Here is a 16,390-nt window from a genome sequence, read left to right on the forward strand (position 1 = left end):
TCTCTCTCTCTCAAATAAATGAATAAAAATTTTTAAAAATTTTTAAAAAAGAAGAAGGAGAAGGGAGTTAACACCCACTGTACATCTATTACATATGTGTCAGGCGTGGCACCCTGCTCCATGCTCAAGATAAAGCAATAAAAAAAGTCAATTAACACCAGGGTGTCCCATACCTCTCACTAACAGAAAAACTAGATTTACTGAGAAGGTCTAGGAATAATCCCTTTAAACCTAAATGATAACTATAAATTTTTTTCAAAATTGGAAAATACCTCTAATATTAAGGAATTAAACATTTTATATCTCATGACCTATGGTTTGTCCATTTGTTTCTTTTCAAGACATTATCCAGTGTAAAACAAATAGTTTACAGGGCAAATCTAGGTAAGTTTCTATTTTTTATGCTACTTTAGCAAATACCATAGCTGTGCTGTTATGTTAGAAATAAATTTATAAACCCAAAATGACTAGATTTCAGTTTGGTTTACAAAATTAGATTTGGTTAAAATTAAACTGTACTAAACCAACTGTAAATGGAAACATGTTAAGCAATTTTAAGAACATTTTAATATAAGGCACTGATAGGCTGAGGGAAGGAGAAAGTCATGGGTCGGTTTGAAATTCTAAAGACTTGCAAGAGTTTTACAATATTTTTCTACAATGTCCAGAAGAAATAAAAGCTGCTGCAAGTTTTATACTATTAAATGTATTGCCTTTTACATAGCAGTGATCATTGATAAAACCTTTTCAAAAATTATTTTAAAGTGTTGCTAGTAAAACAAAACAAAATAAAGAAAGTGTTGCTAGTAACCAGATAACGTTAGTGATCAAACACATTAGTCTTTAAGCTTCCTATCAACTGGGATTAATCTACCTGTCCCATATTTTCTTCCTAGGGCCTTGCATAGTACCTGGAATATGGTAATGGCACAGTATTAGTTGAATATTTTCAAGGACTACATGTGTAAAAGGGTCCTGTCTTCATTAATCATCTTCAAGAAATTTAGAAATTTAGAAATATGAGCATATCTTGGTCTAGCTTTACCCAGATTTTTACTGAGTGTCACCTGTAAATCAAGAGTATGGATGGAGTTATCGCGGGGTCAGGGAGGCAAGATCATGGATCAGACTGAACCAGGAGACGTACTGCTCAGGAAGTCACTGGTGAGAACACAGAGCTGAGAAAGAAAGAAGAAAGCCCTATCTAGGAAGATTGCTGGGTTTGGAAGGAAAAGAGGCAAGAGAAGAGGGAGAAGTGAGACACTTCTGGAAAGAAATCGCCTGTGAGCTCAGAAGGCAAAGAAATAGGGAACACTTATTAATTCATAGTGGGAAGATATAAATCTATGCAAATCTATGCAGTGTGCCGTTTTTATATGGAAGTGTCTACTTTGTGGTGCTTTCCCATTGGATGGGCGCTGGTGGCAGAGGCAGTGAAACGATTCGCCCAAGATGGAACAAGAAGGGGCGCCTGGGTGGCACAGCAGTTAAGCATCTGCCTTCAGCTCAGGGCGTGATCCCGGCGTTGTGGGATCGAGCCCCACATCAGGCTCTTCCGCTATGAGCCTGCTTCTTCCTCTCCCGCTCTCCTTGCTTGTGCTCCCTCTCTCACTGGCTGTCTCTATCTCTGTCAAATAAATAAATAAATCTTTAAAAAAAAAAAAAGATGGAACAAGAAGATACAAGTTTACTGGATGCACTGCCAGGGAGGGACAGGCAGGACAGCAAAGGAGAGACTATTTGCCATGAGGCGACGGTGAGGGACTACAGTAATAGGGTGGAGTGAGGAAGTATGGGAACGTATGGAATTTTCCCTTTTTGGGAATTTTAGGAACTGTCCGTGGCTGGTTGCAAGTGGCCCATTGGTCAGTTAGGACCTATGGCTATTCCCAGGTGGGTCACTTAATGAGACTGCTTATGTCAGCTTGGTGGTCACTGTGGGCCCTTTTGCCTTGTTCAAGTTTTTATTGCTCAAGCTTATTTATTGCCTAAAAGCGGCCACTACAAACTTCTTTCAAGGAATAGAAGAACTTCTAGTCACACCAAACCAGACCAGACACCATTGTTATTCTGTTTAGTGCTTTGATGGAGGAGACTATTTCTGAGAGCAAGATACCACCCTCTGCCTTCCTGTAGGTCAAAGGAAAGTAAGAATCATGTCATTTCTCCAACCACAATCTAGTTTCTTCTACCCTCAGTGGATCTAATCAAACTTCTCCTTGGGAAACACCTTGGTATTAGAGAGAACAGGCCTATTCACCTAAACCCAGAATGTCTTTTACCATCTTAGATCTACCAATCCAGTTCTCTCCTCCATTCAGAGGATGGAGTCCATTTAATACCATTTTCATTTTGACATAATCCTATATGTCCCCTACTTCCCAAGTCTATAAGGTGAACTTAAAAAACACGTAAGTCACACTTCCTTCACAAAAAGATATTTGGCATATCCATCCATCCATCCATCCATCCATCCATCCATCCATCCATCAATGCACATGTGCATGCATGAGTGAATTCTTTTCAAAGTTAGGGCAAGAGGTGAAAAAGGTGACTTAAGTTATTTCAACACCTCTACCCTTTGCCTACACACATGAAGGTGGGTTGTAGTTTGAAGAGTCATCATAATGAAATAAGTAGGGGAAAATAAAGAACAAGAAAATGACAGGTTTTATTAGGACTTACTTGTTAGAGGAAGCTGTGAAGACAGAGTGCCTAGATTGGAATACCAGCTCTGCCATCGACCAGTTATGTGAACGTGTCAGACACAAATAACAAGAGCACCTTGGCTTACAAGGTTTGGGGACGATTACTTGAGAGCAACAGCTGACGCATAGCATTTGCTCATTTGTTAAGCTTGTGAGGGACAAAAGAATATAAGACAGCCTCTGTTTTCTAGTAGAAAACAAGGGAAGGCATGGAAGTCCAGTCACAGAGAAGTTAAGTATCTGTCTAAAGGTATAAGGATGAAAATGAAGCCCATTACTGTTCAATGCTTCTGTTTAGGGGTTATTTATTTGTTCTGACACTGTCTCTTTATTGGCTCTTCAATTTGTTTTTAAATTTTGGCTTTTGGCCATGATCATATCCTCTATTACATGTCACATATTCGTGCCACCCCAGCCACTTCAAATCATGACTGACCTCATGCAAAAATCACCTACTCTTATTTTCAGTGGGTTTTAGGCACAGGAAGCCTGGTTAGCTCTGACTTCAGCTAGATGGCTTGGCTGGCATTCATAGCAGACATCCGGAAAGAAGCGATTGTGCCCCTTTAGTGCCACAATTTTAACAAACGTGAACCACTAAGATGTACTTCAAAATGATTTGCTTTGAGAGAGCCAGGGTTCAGCGCTCATACCTCTAAGAAACAGACCACTGCATTCCAGGGCTGGGCCAGAAGCTCATCTTTCCCCCCTAGGATCTAACTTGAGGTTGGAGATGTAGGGAGATTTCTGGCAGATGGCAGAATACCCATGTCAATCTTGTCTCTCTTCATAAACCATGTTTCTCAATCTACCAAAACATCAGGAAATGTGCTCATTTTAGCTCTGAATTACTGGATTGGCATTCCTCTTGTGAATTTCAAAACACACACCCACACCCACACACACCCCTGCCCCCCCCACCACTAATACAGGCTTTAGGTTAAGGCTTTTAAATGACATGTCCCTCTTTCTCCATCTCCTGTATGTCCCTCCTACCCACCCCTCCCCCCTTTGGCCTCTTATTTGTTTACAGGTCTTGCACTAGAGCTACTGAAGAACTCAGGTCTTTTTACTTGCAAAATGACTTTCCATTCAGGAAGGATATTTGTAGGAGCAAAAAGGCTTAGCTGAACCAATACTAAATATCTTCATGTCCCAGTGACTGAAAGAACTGGCACTTGGGCCATCCCTCACATTATTCTCTGAATGCCATGACCTATATGTGAAAGTGAGAGGATGCTTGGGGATGGTTCTTGTCTTTGAAAAGCAATGCTCCAGGGACAAAGAGGTTCTTTTACTGGACAGTAATGACGGCCACGAGGTGGGAGCCATAAACCAGGCAAGGCTGGGCAGTGTGCATGCTGACATTTTTCATTCCTGATATCCCACAAGTATTTCCAGCTTCAACAGAGCCTCTGTGCAGATGAAAAGGAACGTTTTTGTTTCTTGATTTTGTTATATTATGTTTGAAAATTCCTACCAGCCTCCCAGTGACCCATTTGAAGATAGACTGGCAAAACTATTTTTCACCACCTTTATATCCTCTCTTTTATAAGCAAAAAGAAACACTAATATCAGTACTGTTTCCTGTAGGTAAATGAAAGTCATACTTCATCCTTCCCCAGACTGCCTCGCCTTTTTGCGTGTGGGGCTTAGAAATCCCAGGAGCTATTGTTCAGCCCAGCCTGCCCACGAGCCAGGCTCAGTGATGTGCAAGTAAGCAGATTAGATCCCAGACATTAAAATTAAAAGAAAAAATTTAAAAAATAAAAAGCATGGCCAACTTTTGTAAACATGAATGACCTATTCTGAAAGAAAAACGACAAGCATTATGCACAAAGACAGATGGAGATGTGTGGGGGGCAAAACTGCCAAAGTCAGCAGGGGTTTGATGGATGGGATGGAGGTGCTGTGGATGACTTTGAGAAGCAGCTCCAGGGCGATTTTTTTTTTGAATGGGAGAGGAATGCAGGATTATTCCATACCTTTGATAAGTTCACTCCTTATTTTTGTTGTCTGTTGGCTTGTTTTTTCCACCTAGAGACAGTTTACAAGAATTTGTCCCCTTTGCTCTGCACCCCCCTCCCTCAAACCCCAGGTCACACAACCTATCTTCTTTGGTGGTAAGCTCCATTTAGAGCCTCCCTTCCTCTCTCCCTCCCTCCCTTCCTTTCTTCCTTCCTTCTTTCCCTCTTTTCTTTTTCAAATATTTTTTGAATGTGTGTTAGATGACAGGCACTGGGCTCAGTTCAAAGGAACAAAACCATCCAAAGTAATGACATAATTTCTTTCCTTATTGTTTATAAGCTAGTTGGGAGAGGATATAAAATAGATAATTACGTACATAAATATGCCATTATAAGTGCTATGAAGCAAAATCTAGGGCGTTAGAGGAGTGTACACTGAAGATTTACCTCATCCCAGATGTCTGACCATTTTCCCTGAGGAATGGCATTTCAGCTGATACAGAAAGGGTGAAAAAGTACAACGAAGTATCACAGAATTTGTGATGGAAGTCTGTTTAGGATACCATGGAGGTGCAAAGAAAGGGGAATTCTACTTGGGAGAAGAAGAGAGGTATGGAACTTTCTAAAAGAGGCTGTGTTTGAGCTGAATATTGAAACACTGAAAGAACCCGAAATAAAATCATATTCAATCTCACCTGGAAATAATATTGACTTCCACATTCAACAGGTGCACACTTCTTCACTGTATTTAGGTTGCCTTCACTTTGATGTCCGATCCTATGGATTTTCCCTGGTTTACACCAGTGAGTACCTCTTTCTTCACTTTGTGAACTCATAGTAAGGGGAAGAAGTCACATCCAAACTCATTTCCTTTTTTTATTCACGTAAAATAACGCACAGTTATCCTGACTGTTTGAAAAATATCACAAGGAAATGGTGGTAGTAATAGTTTTTAGAGAGAATAGATTTACAGGTGAATTTTCCATTTTTTAGTTTGTTCCTGTATTTTTCAAATATACATGCTTTTTTAAACCAAAGATCTATCCACTCCAATCTAAAATGTTTAGTGTTTATAAACAGTGTCACTATCAGGGCTTTTTACTGTATTATCTTTGGTTGGATACAGGTCATCTGAAACGCACACTTCTTTAAAGCAAATGTATTACAAACAAATTTCCATAGTTGAGGCTTCCTTTACCTACCTCTCCTCTGAACTTTGTCCTGCTCTGTTCAATCAAATCCCCAAAACAACCTAAAATTCCCACCCCCAAGCCTTCTTGAACTCCTACTTTGGAGTGATAGTATTAACTGGATGACAGTGTCAGCTAAGTAATAATGTTCCACAAATGGCTTTTCTTCCAGACTATGGTCTGTTTATTACTGTACGGATTTTCCTTTTTGCCTTCACTCACGTGATTTATAGCAATCTTTTTAAAAACCAATTTTCGAGTTTTTATTTAAAACTGTAAAATTGGGGCGCCTGAGTGGCTCAGTCGTTAAGCATCTGCCTTCGGCCTAGGGCGTAATCCCAGGGTCCTGGTATCGAGCCCCGCAGCGGGCTCCCTGCTCCACTGGGAGCCTGCTTCTTCCTCTCCCACTCCCCCTGCTTGTGTTCCCTCTCTCGCTGGCTGTCTCTCTCTCTCTGTCAAATAAATAAATAAAATCTTTTTTAAAAAGTTTAAAAAAAACTATAAAATTAAGAGCATTTTACTTAAATTTAAATTTATGCTATAAAGATAATGTGTCATATTTTTAATAGCAAAAGTGATCAGCAAAAACAGTTTTCTCATCTTACAACCTTAATATTCCTTCCTCCAACAGCTAAATTAAATCAGTTATTTCTCATTATGTTGCCGCATCTGTGATATAAATAGCAATACTCATCACGTCCTCAGTATATATATGGGCAATGCCAGGTGCTGTGGCCTTGGCTCTGCCTTCATAGTACAATGTTGTAGGCAAGTGATGATAACAGTTCTTGTCTTGCTCACAAGTTCAGTAAGAAAATTATTAAAATTAAGCTAGAAAATGTCTATTAGTTGGTTTTTTTTTTACTTGACTGTCATTTAACAGCCTAAGGATGTTACTTTCTAAGAGGTTTTTTACCATAAGTGGATTATAACTTTTGTCATTGTTTTGAATTCATTAAGATGGTTGTAAGTTGGGGTGCTGGGATGGCTCAGTCAGCTTAGCATCCAACTCTTACTCAGTTCAGGTTATGATCTCAGGGTCATAAGATGGAGCCCCAAGTCAGGCTCCCCCTCAGTGCAGAGTCTGCTTGGCTTTCTCTCTCTCCCTCTCCTTCTGCCCCTCCCATCCCCCCACCGCATGCTCTCCCTCTCTAAAATAAATAAATAAATCTTTAAAAAAAAAGAGGGTTGTAAGTTTTTTTTCTCCTTTATTGTATAATATAATAAATTACCTTGATTTATTTTCAAATAGTAAGTCTCTATAGCTTTCATGCGATGAACTTGATTTTGTTGTGATGTACTATCTATTTGTATATCACTGGATTTGATTTTTCTAAGATTTTGTTTAGGGTTTTTATGCCTATGTTCATGAGAGAGAAACTAGCTTATAATTTTCATCTCTTGTTATGTTCTTTTAAGATTCAATGGGAAATGTTCCTTCTTCTTTTTTTAAATTATCTGGGACAGGTGTATAAGATTAATGAAATCATGAGTCACCCAGCAAGTTAACAGGAAAATTAACACAGGAGCCCAGGTTTCTAGGCTTGCAGTTTAGTGCCATGCTCACTCTTGTTCTCACTTCAGTTGTGACCTGTATGATGTTATCTATAATCATCAAAAATTGTTCTGGAAAAGTAGAAGCCATTCTAGACATATTTTAAAAATGTCATTCAGTCTATGGTATTGGACTCCTAGAGCAGATGGTTAGAGAATTTTCAGGAATTCTGGAAGTCCAAGGATAGTGTGAAAGTGACCATCAATGATCTTGGTTTCCTGCAGCACTGGGGTAACAGATGCTCGAAAGGAACCAGGGAGCCAGGAAACAAACCCCACATTCACTGTCTGTCATGGACCATTTTGTTACTAATAGCTGTTACCATAAAAGATGGCTTACTTCTCTTCTGCCACCCGGATCTTGAATGAATGCCTCCCGTTGGCTAGGCTAATAGAACACTGCTGGCTAGACTGTTAAATAGTTTCTGAGTGTCCTACCATGAGGTACAAGGAAGAGTGTAGGATATTTCTGAGCAATAACAATCAATGTCTGGCGTAATATCAGTTTGAGATGAATATCACAACTTTTTCTCTTAATGTACTTTGCTAATGAACTTTGGAGATGGGCAATAGGAGTAAATAGTTTTATTATATTGTTAACTATTTAATAAAAACGATTCCTCTTAAACCCTTTCATTTCAATCTGTAGTTTTAGTATTTTTTCAGCAAAGATCAAGTAGATGGTGGCACTATCAAATCACTCTTTTGTGCACAGGTGTGTGTGCACATGGAGGCTATTTGATCATCAATCTGACATTTAAAGTACTTGCAAAATGCAACCCAAGTTTTTCTGTATAGCCGATAATTACCTAAAGGTGGTACCTGTAAGTTTATATGGTTGTACAAAGAGACCTGGGAATTTCAACACTCTTGAAATCTCTGTGAAACGATTTCATTTATATAGGACAAAAAGGTCTTGCCATGTAACCTATACCAAAACAAATAATGTAGACAGAAATATAAGTAAGAGATTACTAAATTCCAGGAGTGAAGAATCTGGAAACAGTCTTGAAACTTCTCTCAGAGGGACAATGTCTATAGTCATGTACAGATAAAAATTTGTTTACGATTCAGTAATCATGGATTTTCTAAAACATGTCTGATCATAAACTTCTTTAACCCACTTTAAAAAACCCTGATAACAAATAATGAAAGTAACCAAATAAACTGCAAATAAAATACTTTAACATGTTTTTTCTAAATATTTGTTGTTTGACTTTTTGGAATAAATCTCTCAATTCTCCATATTTTGTTTATGTACAAAAACTATCTTTATAAGATAATTTCTCCCAACCACACGTAGTAGTGACTATTTGGGGACACTCACTGTGTCTTTTTATATTCGTTATTTGGTTTAATTCTCATGGCAATCCTATTACTTGTCTCTTCGTGTAGATGTAAATACTGAATTTTTAGATAGTTTACGTAAATCACAAGTTTACACGCCTCGGTGGTGGTATAGCTCTTCCTGAGCAGTCTCAACCCAAAGCCCATGTTCTTAACCATTATGTGGAATTGCCTCCCAGGGGAAGGTAGTGACATGAATAGATCTAAACTTAATGGAAGGAACCTAGGATTTGGAGTCAGGTAACCTTGTTTTGATTCCAAATTAAGTGCACCTTGAGCTCACACGTTTATTTTATTTTATTTTATTTATTTTATTTTATTTTATTTTATTTTATTTTATTTTATTTTATTATCACAGTAAGAACACAACATGAGTTTATTCTCTTAATACTTTAGGTATACTATATAGTATTGTTGACTATAGGAACAATATTGGACAGTACTTCTCCAGAATTTATTCCTCTTGTTTAACTAAAACTTTACGCACATTGGTTACTAGCCAATGAGCTCAAAGTCTTTTTAATCTCTCTGAGATTCAGACAAGGAAAATAAGTCAGAAAATTATTTAGAAAATTATAGAACTCAGCACATCCACAGTCAAGTTAAAAACTCAGTATTTAAACAATCCCCTCTCCTCCAACGCCTTTCCCAAACATGCCAAAAGGAGGTGAAACTTGAGGTGAGAGAAAATACTGACACTTTGTTTATATGGTTTTAAACCACATGCATTATAATATCACAATTTCCCAAACTGTGCTCCACAAACCATGAGAGTTTCTTGAAATATTTCTTGAACTACATTAATATTTTAAGAGTGAAATAAATACAGAAAATTCTGTGTTCTATTTAACTCTTCTTTGGAGGATCACATTACATATTAAAATATTAAACTTATTTCAGAATAAAGAAACTGAGTTAACTTTTTAAATTTATTTTATCAGGGATCAAATTCTAATTTTTTTAGAATAAAGAACAGCAGTTACCATCTTACCTGTTATTCATGTCCTGCAGAAGATATTTTGGTAAATCGTACTTTACATACTTTATTTGGACTGTGTGTCAATTTCAGAATAACTAAAATGACAGTTACTTCATTTTAAAATAGAAAAATTCAGAAATCTGCTTCATAGATATTTTAAGGGCTAAGTAAGGAAAATTAATTATGAACAGTGGGTCCTCAGAAAAGACATACCCATTATTGCTGCTTCTGAGTGATTTATAAGCAATGCTTGGCTGGCTCAAGGAAAAGAATAAGGCTGAGCTTGTGTTTATATACGCAGATGTATTTTGGTCACAGATTCCAATAACCCATCCAATATTGAATCACAAAAAGATGATTTTGTTTGGTTTCCGTCTAATTCCCCTGAGTCACCATGATATTTTCTAGGAAATAATAGGAATTTTATTCTTGGAGATAGCTTCAGCATCTTAAAATTTTTTTTAATTAGGTTAAATTTTAATTCTAAACGTTGTTGGCACAAATATTTTTGTACTTTACAATCCTTATTCTATTATTCTGACTTAGTTGTGATTTCCTATGAAAAAAATTAAGGTGTTTTATAATATTACTTTTCTAGGCAATACTTAAATTTCTTTTAGAAATAAGCATTTTCTTTTTTAAAAAAAATTTTCTTATGCTATGTTAGTCACCATACAGCACATCCTTAGTTTTTGATGTAGTGTTCCATGATTCATTGTTTGCATATAACACCCAGTGCTCCACGCAATATGTGCCCTCCTTAATACCCATCACCGGCCTATCCCTATCCCCCACCCCCCTCCCCTCTAAAGCCCTCAGTTTGCTTTCCAGAGTCCATAGTCTCTCATGGTTCATTCCCCCTACTCCTTCCCCCCCTTCGTTCTTCCCTTCCTTCTCCTACCAATCTCCCTAGAAATAAGCATTTTCAAAGCCATATTTCTTTAACTACATTGTCTTTCTTGCCAAGAAACTGTTAAGTTAATTAATTAATTTCTGTGATCTTTCATAAAATATTTGAATGCCTCATGTGTTCTAGGCACTGGGACAAATGTTGGAAATGGGGAGCAAAATTAAGTTTTGTCTGCTTTTATAAAGTCTACAACCTAATTGGGAAATAAATACTAGGCACAATAACAGATATAAATATAAAATGATGACATTAATAAGAATAGGTATGGGGTACTTTGTAGGCTTGTAATTGGGTAATTTGACTTATTCAGGGAGATCCACAAGATTTCCAAGAGGAGGTAATAACTAAGTTCAGACCTCCAAAATGAAAGATTATTACATAAAGATGAGGTGAAGAGAATTTCAGGCTGTGGGAAGAGCATGTGCAAAGGCCCTATGATGGAAAGGAATATGGCATATTGTAGAGTTGTAAAAGTCTGGAGGATCTATAGTAAAGAGAGAGGGAAATCTTGGTACAGTTGAAGCTAGAGAAACAAGTAGAGACCAAATTATTCAGGGCTATGTTGGCTGTATTAAGAATTGTGATCTTTATCCTCCAAATAATGGGAAAGCATTGAAATATTTTTTTCAAGATTATTTATTTATTTATTTATTTGACAGAGAAAGACAGCCAGTGAGAGAGGGAACACAAGCAGGGGGAGTGGGAGAGGAAGAAGCAGGCTCCCAGCGGAGGAGCCCGATGTGGGGCTCAATCCCAGAATGCCGGGATCACACTCTGAGCCAAAGGCAGACGCTTAATGACTGCTCCACCCAAGCGCCCCAGCTTTGAAATATCTTAAGCATGATCAGATTTGCATTTTGAAGTGATCACCTTAGCTGCAATGTGGACAACAGACTGAAAAAGCACATAAGTGGATATCAGTGAAGTACTATTGAGAGAAAGGAGCGTAGCTTGCATCAGGATAATGGTGTTGCAGATGGAAAGAAGGGGAAGTACTCAAGACATATTTAGGATGTAAAGTCTAAATTTCCACTTGATAATGGAAAAGGATGGGGGCACTGTGAGAGAAGAAGTTGTCAAGTTTGACTTGAATGACTCTTAATATTGTATTTTGAGGATATGAGAGTTTGTAAGAGGTCTAAGTTGGTTTGGGGGTTCAGACTTCTGATAAATTAAGAAGATGTGGCTACACTGTACACCTAACAGGAAAGCAAGGCATGCAGCTCACTAAAAGACCATGGTCATTACAGACAAAAAAAATTGGGGTCACATCTTTTTTTTCTCTTTTAATGGCCCTGACATCAGTTTGGTCTATTTTAAATTCAAGATGATACTGCTGATATCATGGGACTTTTCTAACTACGAAATGAGATCTAGTATTAATTGCCTCCTATTCAATGGCTTAAGGACATGTGGTTGAAGACACAATAACCTGGAAGGCTAATTAAAAGTGAATGTTTAGGGGGTGGGGGTGGTAATTGGGTGTTGGGCATTAAGGAAGGCAAGTGATGTGATAAGCGCTGGGTGTTATACGCAACTGATGAACTGTTGAACTCTACATCTGAAACTAATGATGTCCTATGTGTTGGCTAATTGAATTTAAAGAAAAAAAAAGTGAATGTTCCTGGATGTTGCTCTAGAACCACTCCATCATGCCCAGGAATCTGCATGGTTAATTCTCCAAATGGCTCTTAAATGGATTAAAGCTTGAGATACACTCACTAAGTACAAGCTGAATAGATTTCTATTTCATTATTCACTTTTTACCCTGTGCTAAAAGCAATCATCTTCTCCTTAGTGAATACTTTCCCTTTATGTTGAGGTCTGACTGGCTTGCAGTGTTTGTTATATGTGTGTGGGTCATATATGAGTTTTTTACAAAAAACTTTAGAAAATGTTTTTAGTTCTCATGTGAGTGATTTCTTAAACTATGTCTCATATTGGAAACAGATGTTTGTAAAAAAACCACTGCCTAAGGACATTTTAACACCTTGCATGATCCTTTCATTTCATTTAGGTTCTTTTTTAAAAAATTGATTCAGCTTTTCACTTTATAGTATATTTTGGTGTATATTCAATACTGAAGGTACATAAGTATGGTAAAATTTTATTCCTGCAACTTCTTTCCTTAGCTGAGTATAAGATATGGCATTAGAAAAGAGCTATGGCTTGTTTGATATCTAATATACATTGATGAGATCAGGCAGAGTTTCTACCTCTGGCCTAAATAAACATGAGCTATCTATTAGCTCTTTTGGCCAAGGTATGCAATATATTCTAGATTTAGCTTTGATGTAGTTGGAAAAATTAAAGGATTGTATAAAAAACAATCTACCGAAAAAAATCAGTAATCAATAGTTCACTAGATGAGCTTACAGCAAATTGAACACTGTAGAAGAAAAGCCCATTGAATTTAAAGACATATCAATAGGATTATACAAACTAAAGAATAGAGAGAAATATGATTTTAAAAAGTAGCAGAAATTGATAAAAGAGAAAGTAAAAAATAATAAAAATTTGAAAGGTAAAAGGTATGTTTTGAAAATCTTAACAATTTTTTAAAATCTTAATAATTAAGGCATTAAGAAACAGAAAGAAGCCACATATTTCTTTGGTTGGCAATGAAAGAGGAGACATCACCACAGATCCTATAGATATTAAAAGATAAGAGAATTGTATACAAAACTTTATGCTGATACATTTGACAACTTAGATGAAATAGACAAATTCTTTGAAAAATGCCACTAATCAAACTGCACAATAAGAAATAGAAAATATAAATAGCCCTATACTTAATTTTTTTAATTGAATTTTTAAATAAAACCTCCTCCCCAAAGAAAACTTTGGTCCCAGGGAGTTTCACCGGTTTTTCTATCAAACACCTGAGGAAGATTAATACCAATTCTAGATAAATTATTTCAAAAAATAGAGTACTGGAGAACACTTTTGAACTAATTTTAAAAGTCCAGCAAAATTTGAATAGCCAAATCTGACTAGCATATTACAAGCAAGAAAAACTAAGACCAATACCTCTTATGAACATAGATGAAAGTGTTCTTAACTAAATATTTAAAAATATAAATGCAGCAATAATTTAAAAGGATAATATATCACAATTAAATTGGGATTATTCCAGGAATACAAAGTTTGTTAAATATTCAAAATTCAATTAATGTAACTTGCCAAATAACAGGGGAAAGAACCCTCAAAGATATCAGATGACCATCCCAGTGGATGAAGGAAAAACAATTTTAAAACTCTTCTACCCATTATAAAATACCTTGGCAAAAATCAATAAAAACAAGTTTTATCAACTATATAAAGAGGATCTATTAAAAAAAATCATACTTCAATATCATACTTAACAGGGAAGAGGTGGAGTGTTTTCCCCTAGAAGATTGAGAAAAAGCAAGGCATCTATTTGTACTGCTTCTATTCAACTATTCTATAGGTCCTAGCTGGTGTAATAAGGCAAGAATAAGAAATAAAAGGCACACAGGTTGAAAGACAGAATTACAACTGTCTTTGTTCATAGATGAAATGATCATTGTGTGAAGAAAATCCTTAGAAATATAAGAAAAAGCTAACAAACAAGAACATTTAGCAATATCACAGGCTATAAGGTAAATATACCCAAAAGTCAAATGTATGTCTATACAACAGCAGTGGCCAACAAATTTTTTTAATGCCATTCACAATTGCATTGAAAAGCATAAAATACTTAGAGAAAAAATTTCAAGAATCTGTGCAAGATTAATGCCCTGGAAACTATAAAAAGTATTGAGAGAAATTTACAAAGACCTAAATAAATGAAGAAATACACCACACTTGTGGATTGTGAGATTGTTACCTTTTGGATCCAGGTTAAAGAACACAAATCATAGACATTTAGAATTGAAAGTCCAGAGAGTCGACTCTTCATACTTGGAAATGCAGGCTGCAGTACAGTAGAAAGAGTAGTACTTGAAGTCAGAATTACTAGACTCAAGTTTAATAAATGCTCAAGTTGGCATTAGTAAGAAATTCTGAGATAGGACTCTGCTCTAGGTCTTTCTTTGTTCCCACTCCTCCTTTATTAGGTCTCTACCATTGGGCTCTTGGATAAGGAACCTAAGCAATATATCTCTTCAATAATTTTATCTGTAAAATTTAGAAAATAAGTAGCCTCACAGGATTGTGATGAGTATCAAATGAAAAAATTAAGTGAATCCTTTATAAGTGCAGACATTAGGCATCATTGTTTTTGTTACTGTTATCACTTTTACATTGCTGGCCATCCACCCTTAACATATTTATAGTAATACAATCTTCAGAGTAATTACTGATTGCATATCAGTAAACTGATGCATTACTTGAGTTTATCTTCTGTTTGCTCAAGAAAGAACCCAAGAATTATCTTGATTCTTTTATTCATATCCTGTATGGGATCTTTAGGCCATCCTGTCAACAATGCTTCCAAATTCCATCTTCCTCCACTTACACAATTACCAATCTAGTGTTAACCATGACCATATCTGCTCTGGATCACTGTATAAGCTTCCCATATGATCTCTTTTCTATTCTCCCTGGACATCTGGGCTTTAGTCACGTTGCTCCTCTTGCCATGTTTCTAGCACACCAAGCATCTTTCTCTCATTGCTCTCAGGCCTGTGCATAGCTGACATACTGTCTTTCAGGTAGGTCTACCCCGACATTTGTTGGACTGAGCGTAACCCACAGAACTCATGCCTAAATGACCAGCTAACAAGCTAACAAGAATATGTTATCTAATATCCTCCAAATATGTCCTCATAACACAGAGATTACATTGCACATATGTAGAGCGATAGGGTTTATGTGATTGCAGGTGGGCAAAATATCAGATAATTGAATATAATGTAATTATTATTGCATGTCTCAGTGTTCTGGTTGAAGGGCTGGTGATGTTTAGATTAGAAATACAATAAAAACATACGTATTTTATAAACTATTATATAATAATTCCATGAATCTAATTTTCTTGCCTTTACTTTAGCAATATCATTCATTGTATTGTTGTACTCGATGTGTTCTTATAATTTGGAATGAATTCACAATAATGATTAAAAGGATCAAAAATAAAATTTTATTGATTTGAAGTATACCATATTTGAAAATACTTAAAATATATACTATTTCAATATGCCTTTGTCAAAACTCTAAACATTTTAAATATAAATATCAGTAATAATATATTAGTTGTCATGTTTTTAAACAGTTATTTTTACCTAAAATTGTTAAAATCAGAAAAACAAAAAGGCAAATGATAAGTTATGGATATCAATTTAAAATAAAAATTATATAAAATTTTAATATATTTTATATAAACATTTATATATTTAAATAAATTTGGATGTTTAAAGTAAATAATAAATTTACATATTTAAATACATAGTAAATAATAAAGTTACAACTTTTTCAATTCTAGAGTTTACAGACTATATCTCAATGTAAAAAATTGATGTAAGTCATCATGCATCTTACATTAGATCTACCAGACATAGGTATACATCTAGATATAGATGATATGGGTGCATATTAATATAGGCACAGATGTAGGAATGTGTATATGCATATACTGCAAATACTATCTTGATTTGCAAAGACCTCCAGAANGATTGATGTAGGGGCGCCTGGGTGGCACAGCGGTTAAGCGTCTGCCTTCGGCTCAGGGCATGATCCCGGCGTTGTGGGATCGAGCCCCACGTCGGGCTCCT

The sequence above is a fragment of the Ailuropoda melanoleuca genome, chromosome 9, assembly GCF_002007445.2.
Source record: "Ailuropoda melanoleuca isolate Jingjing chromosome 9, ASM200744v2, whole genome shotgun sequence".
Classification (NCBI taxonomy): domain Eukaryota; kingdom Metazoa; phylum Chordata; class Mammalia; order Carnivora; family Ursidae; genus Ailuropoda; species Ailuropoda melanoleuca.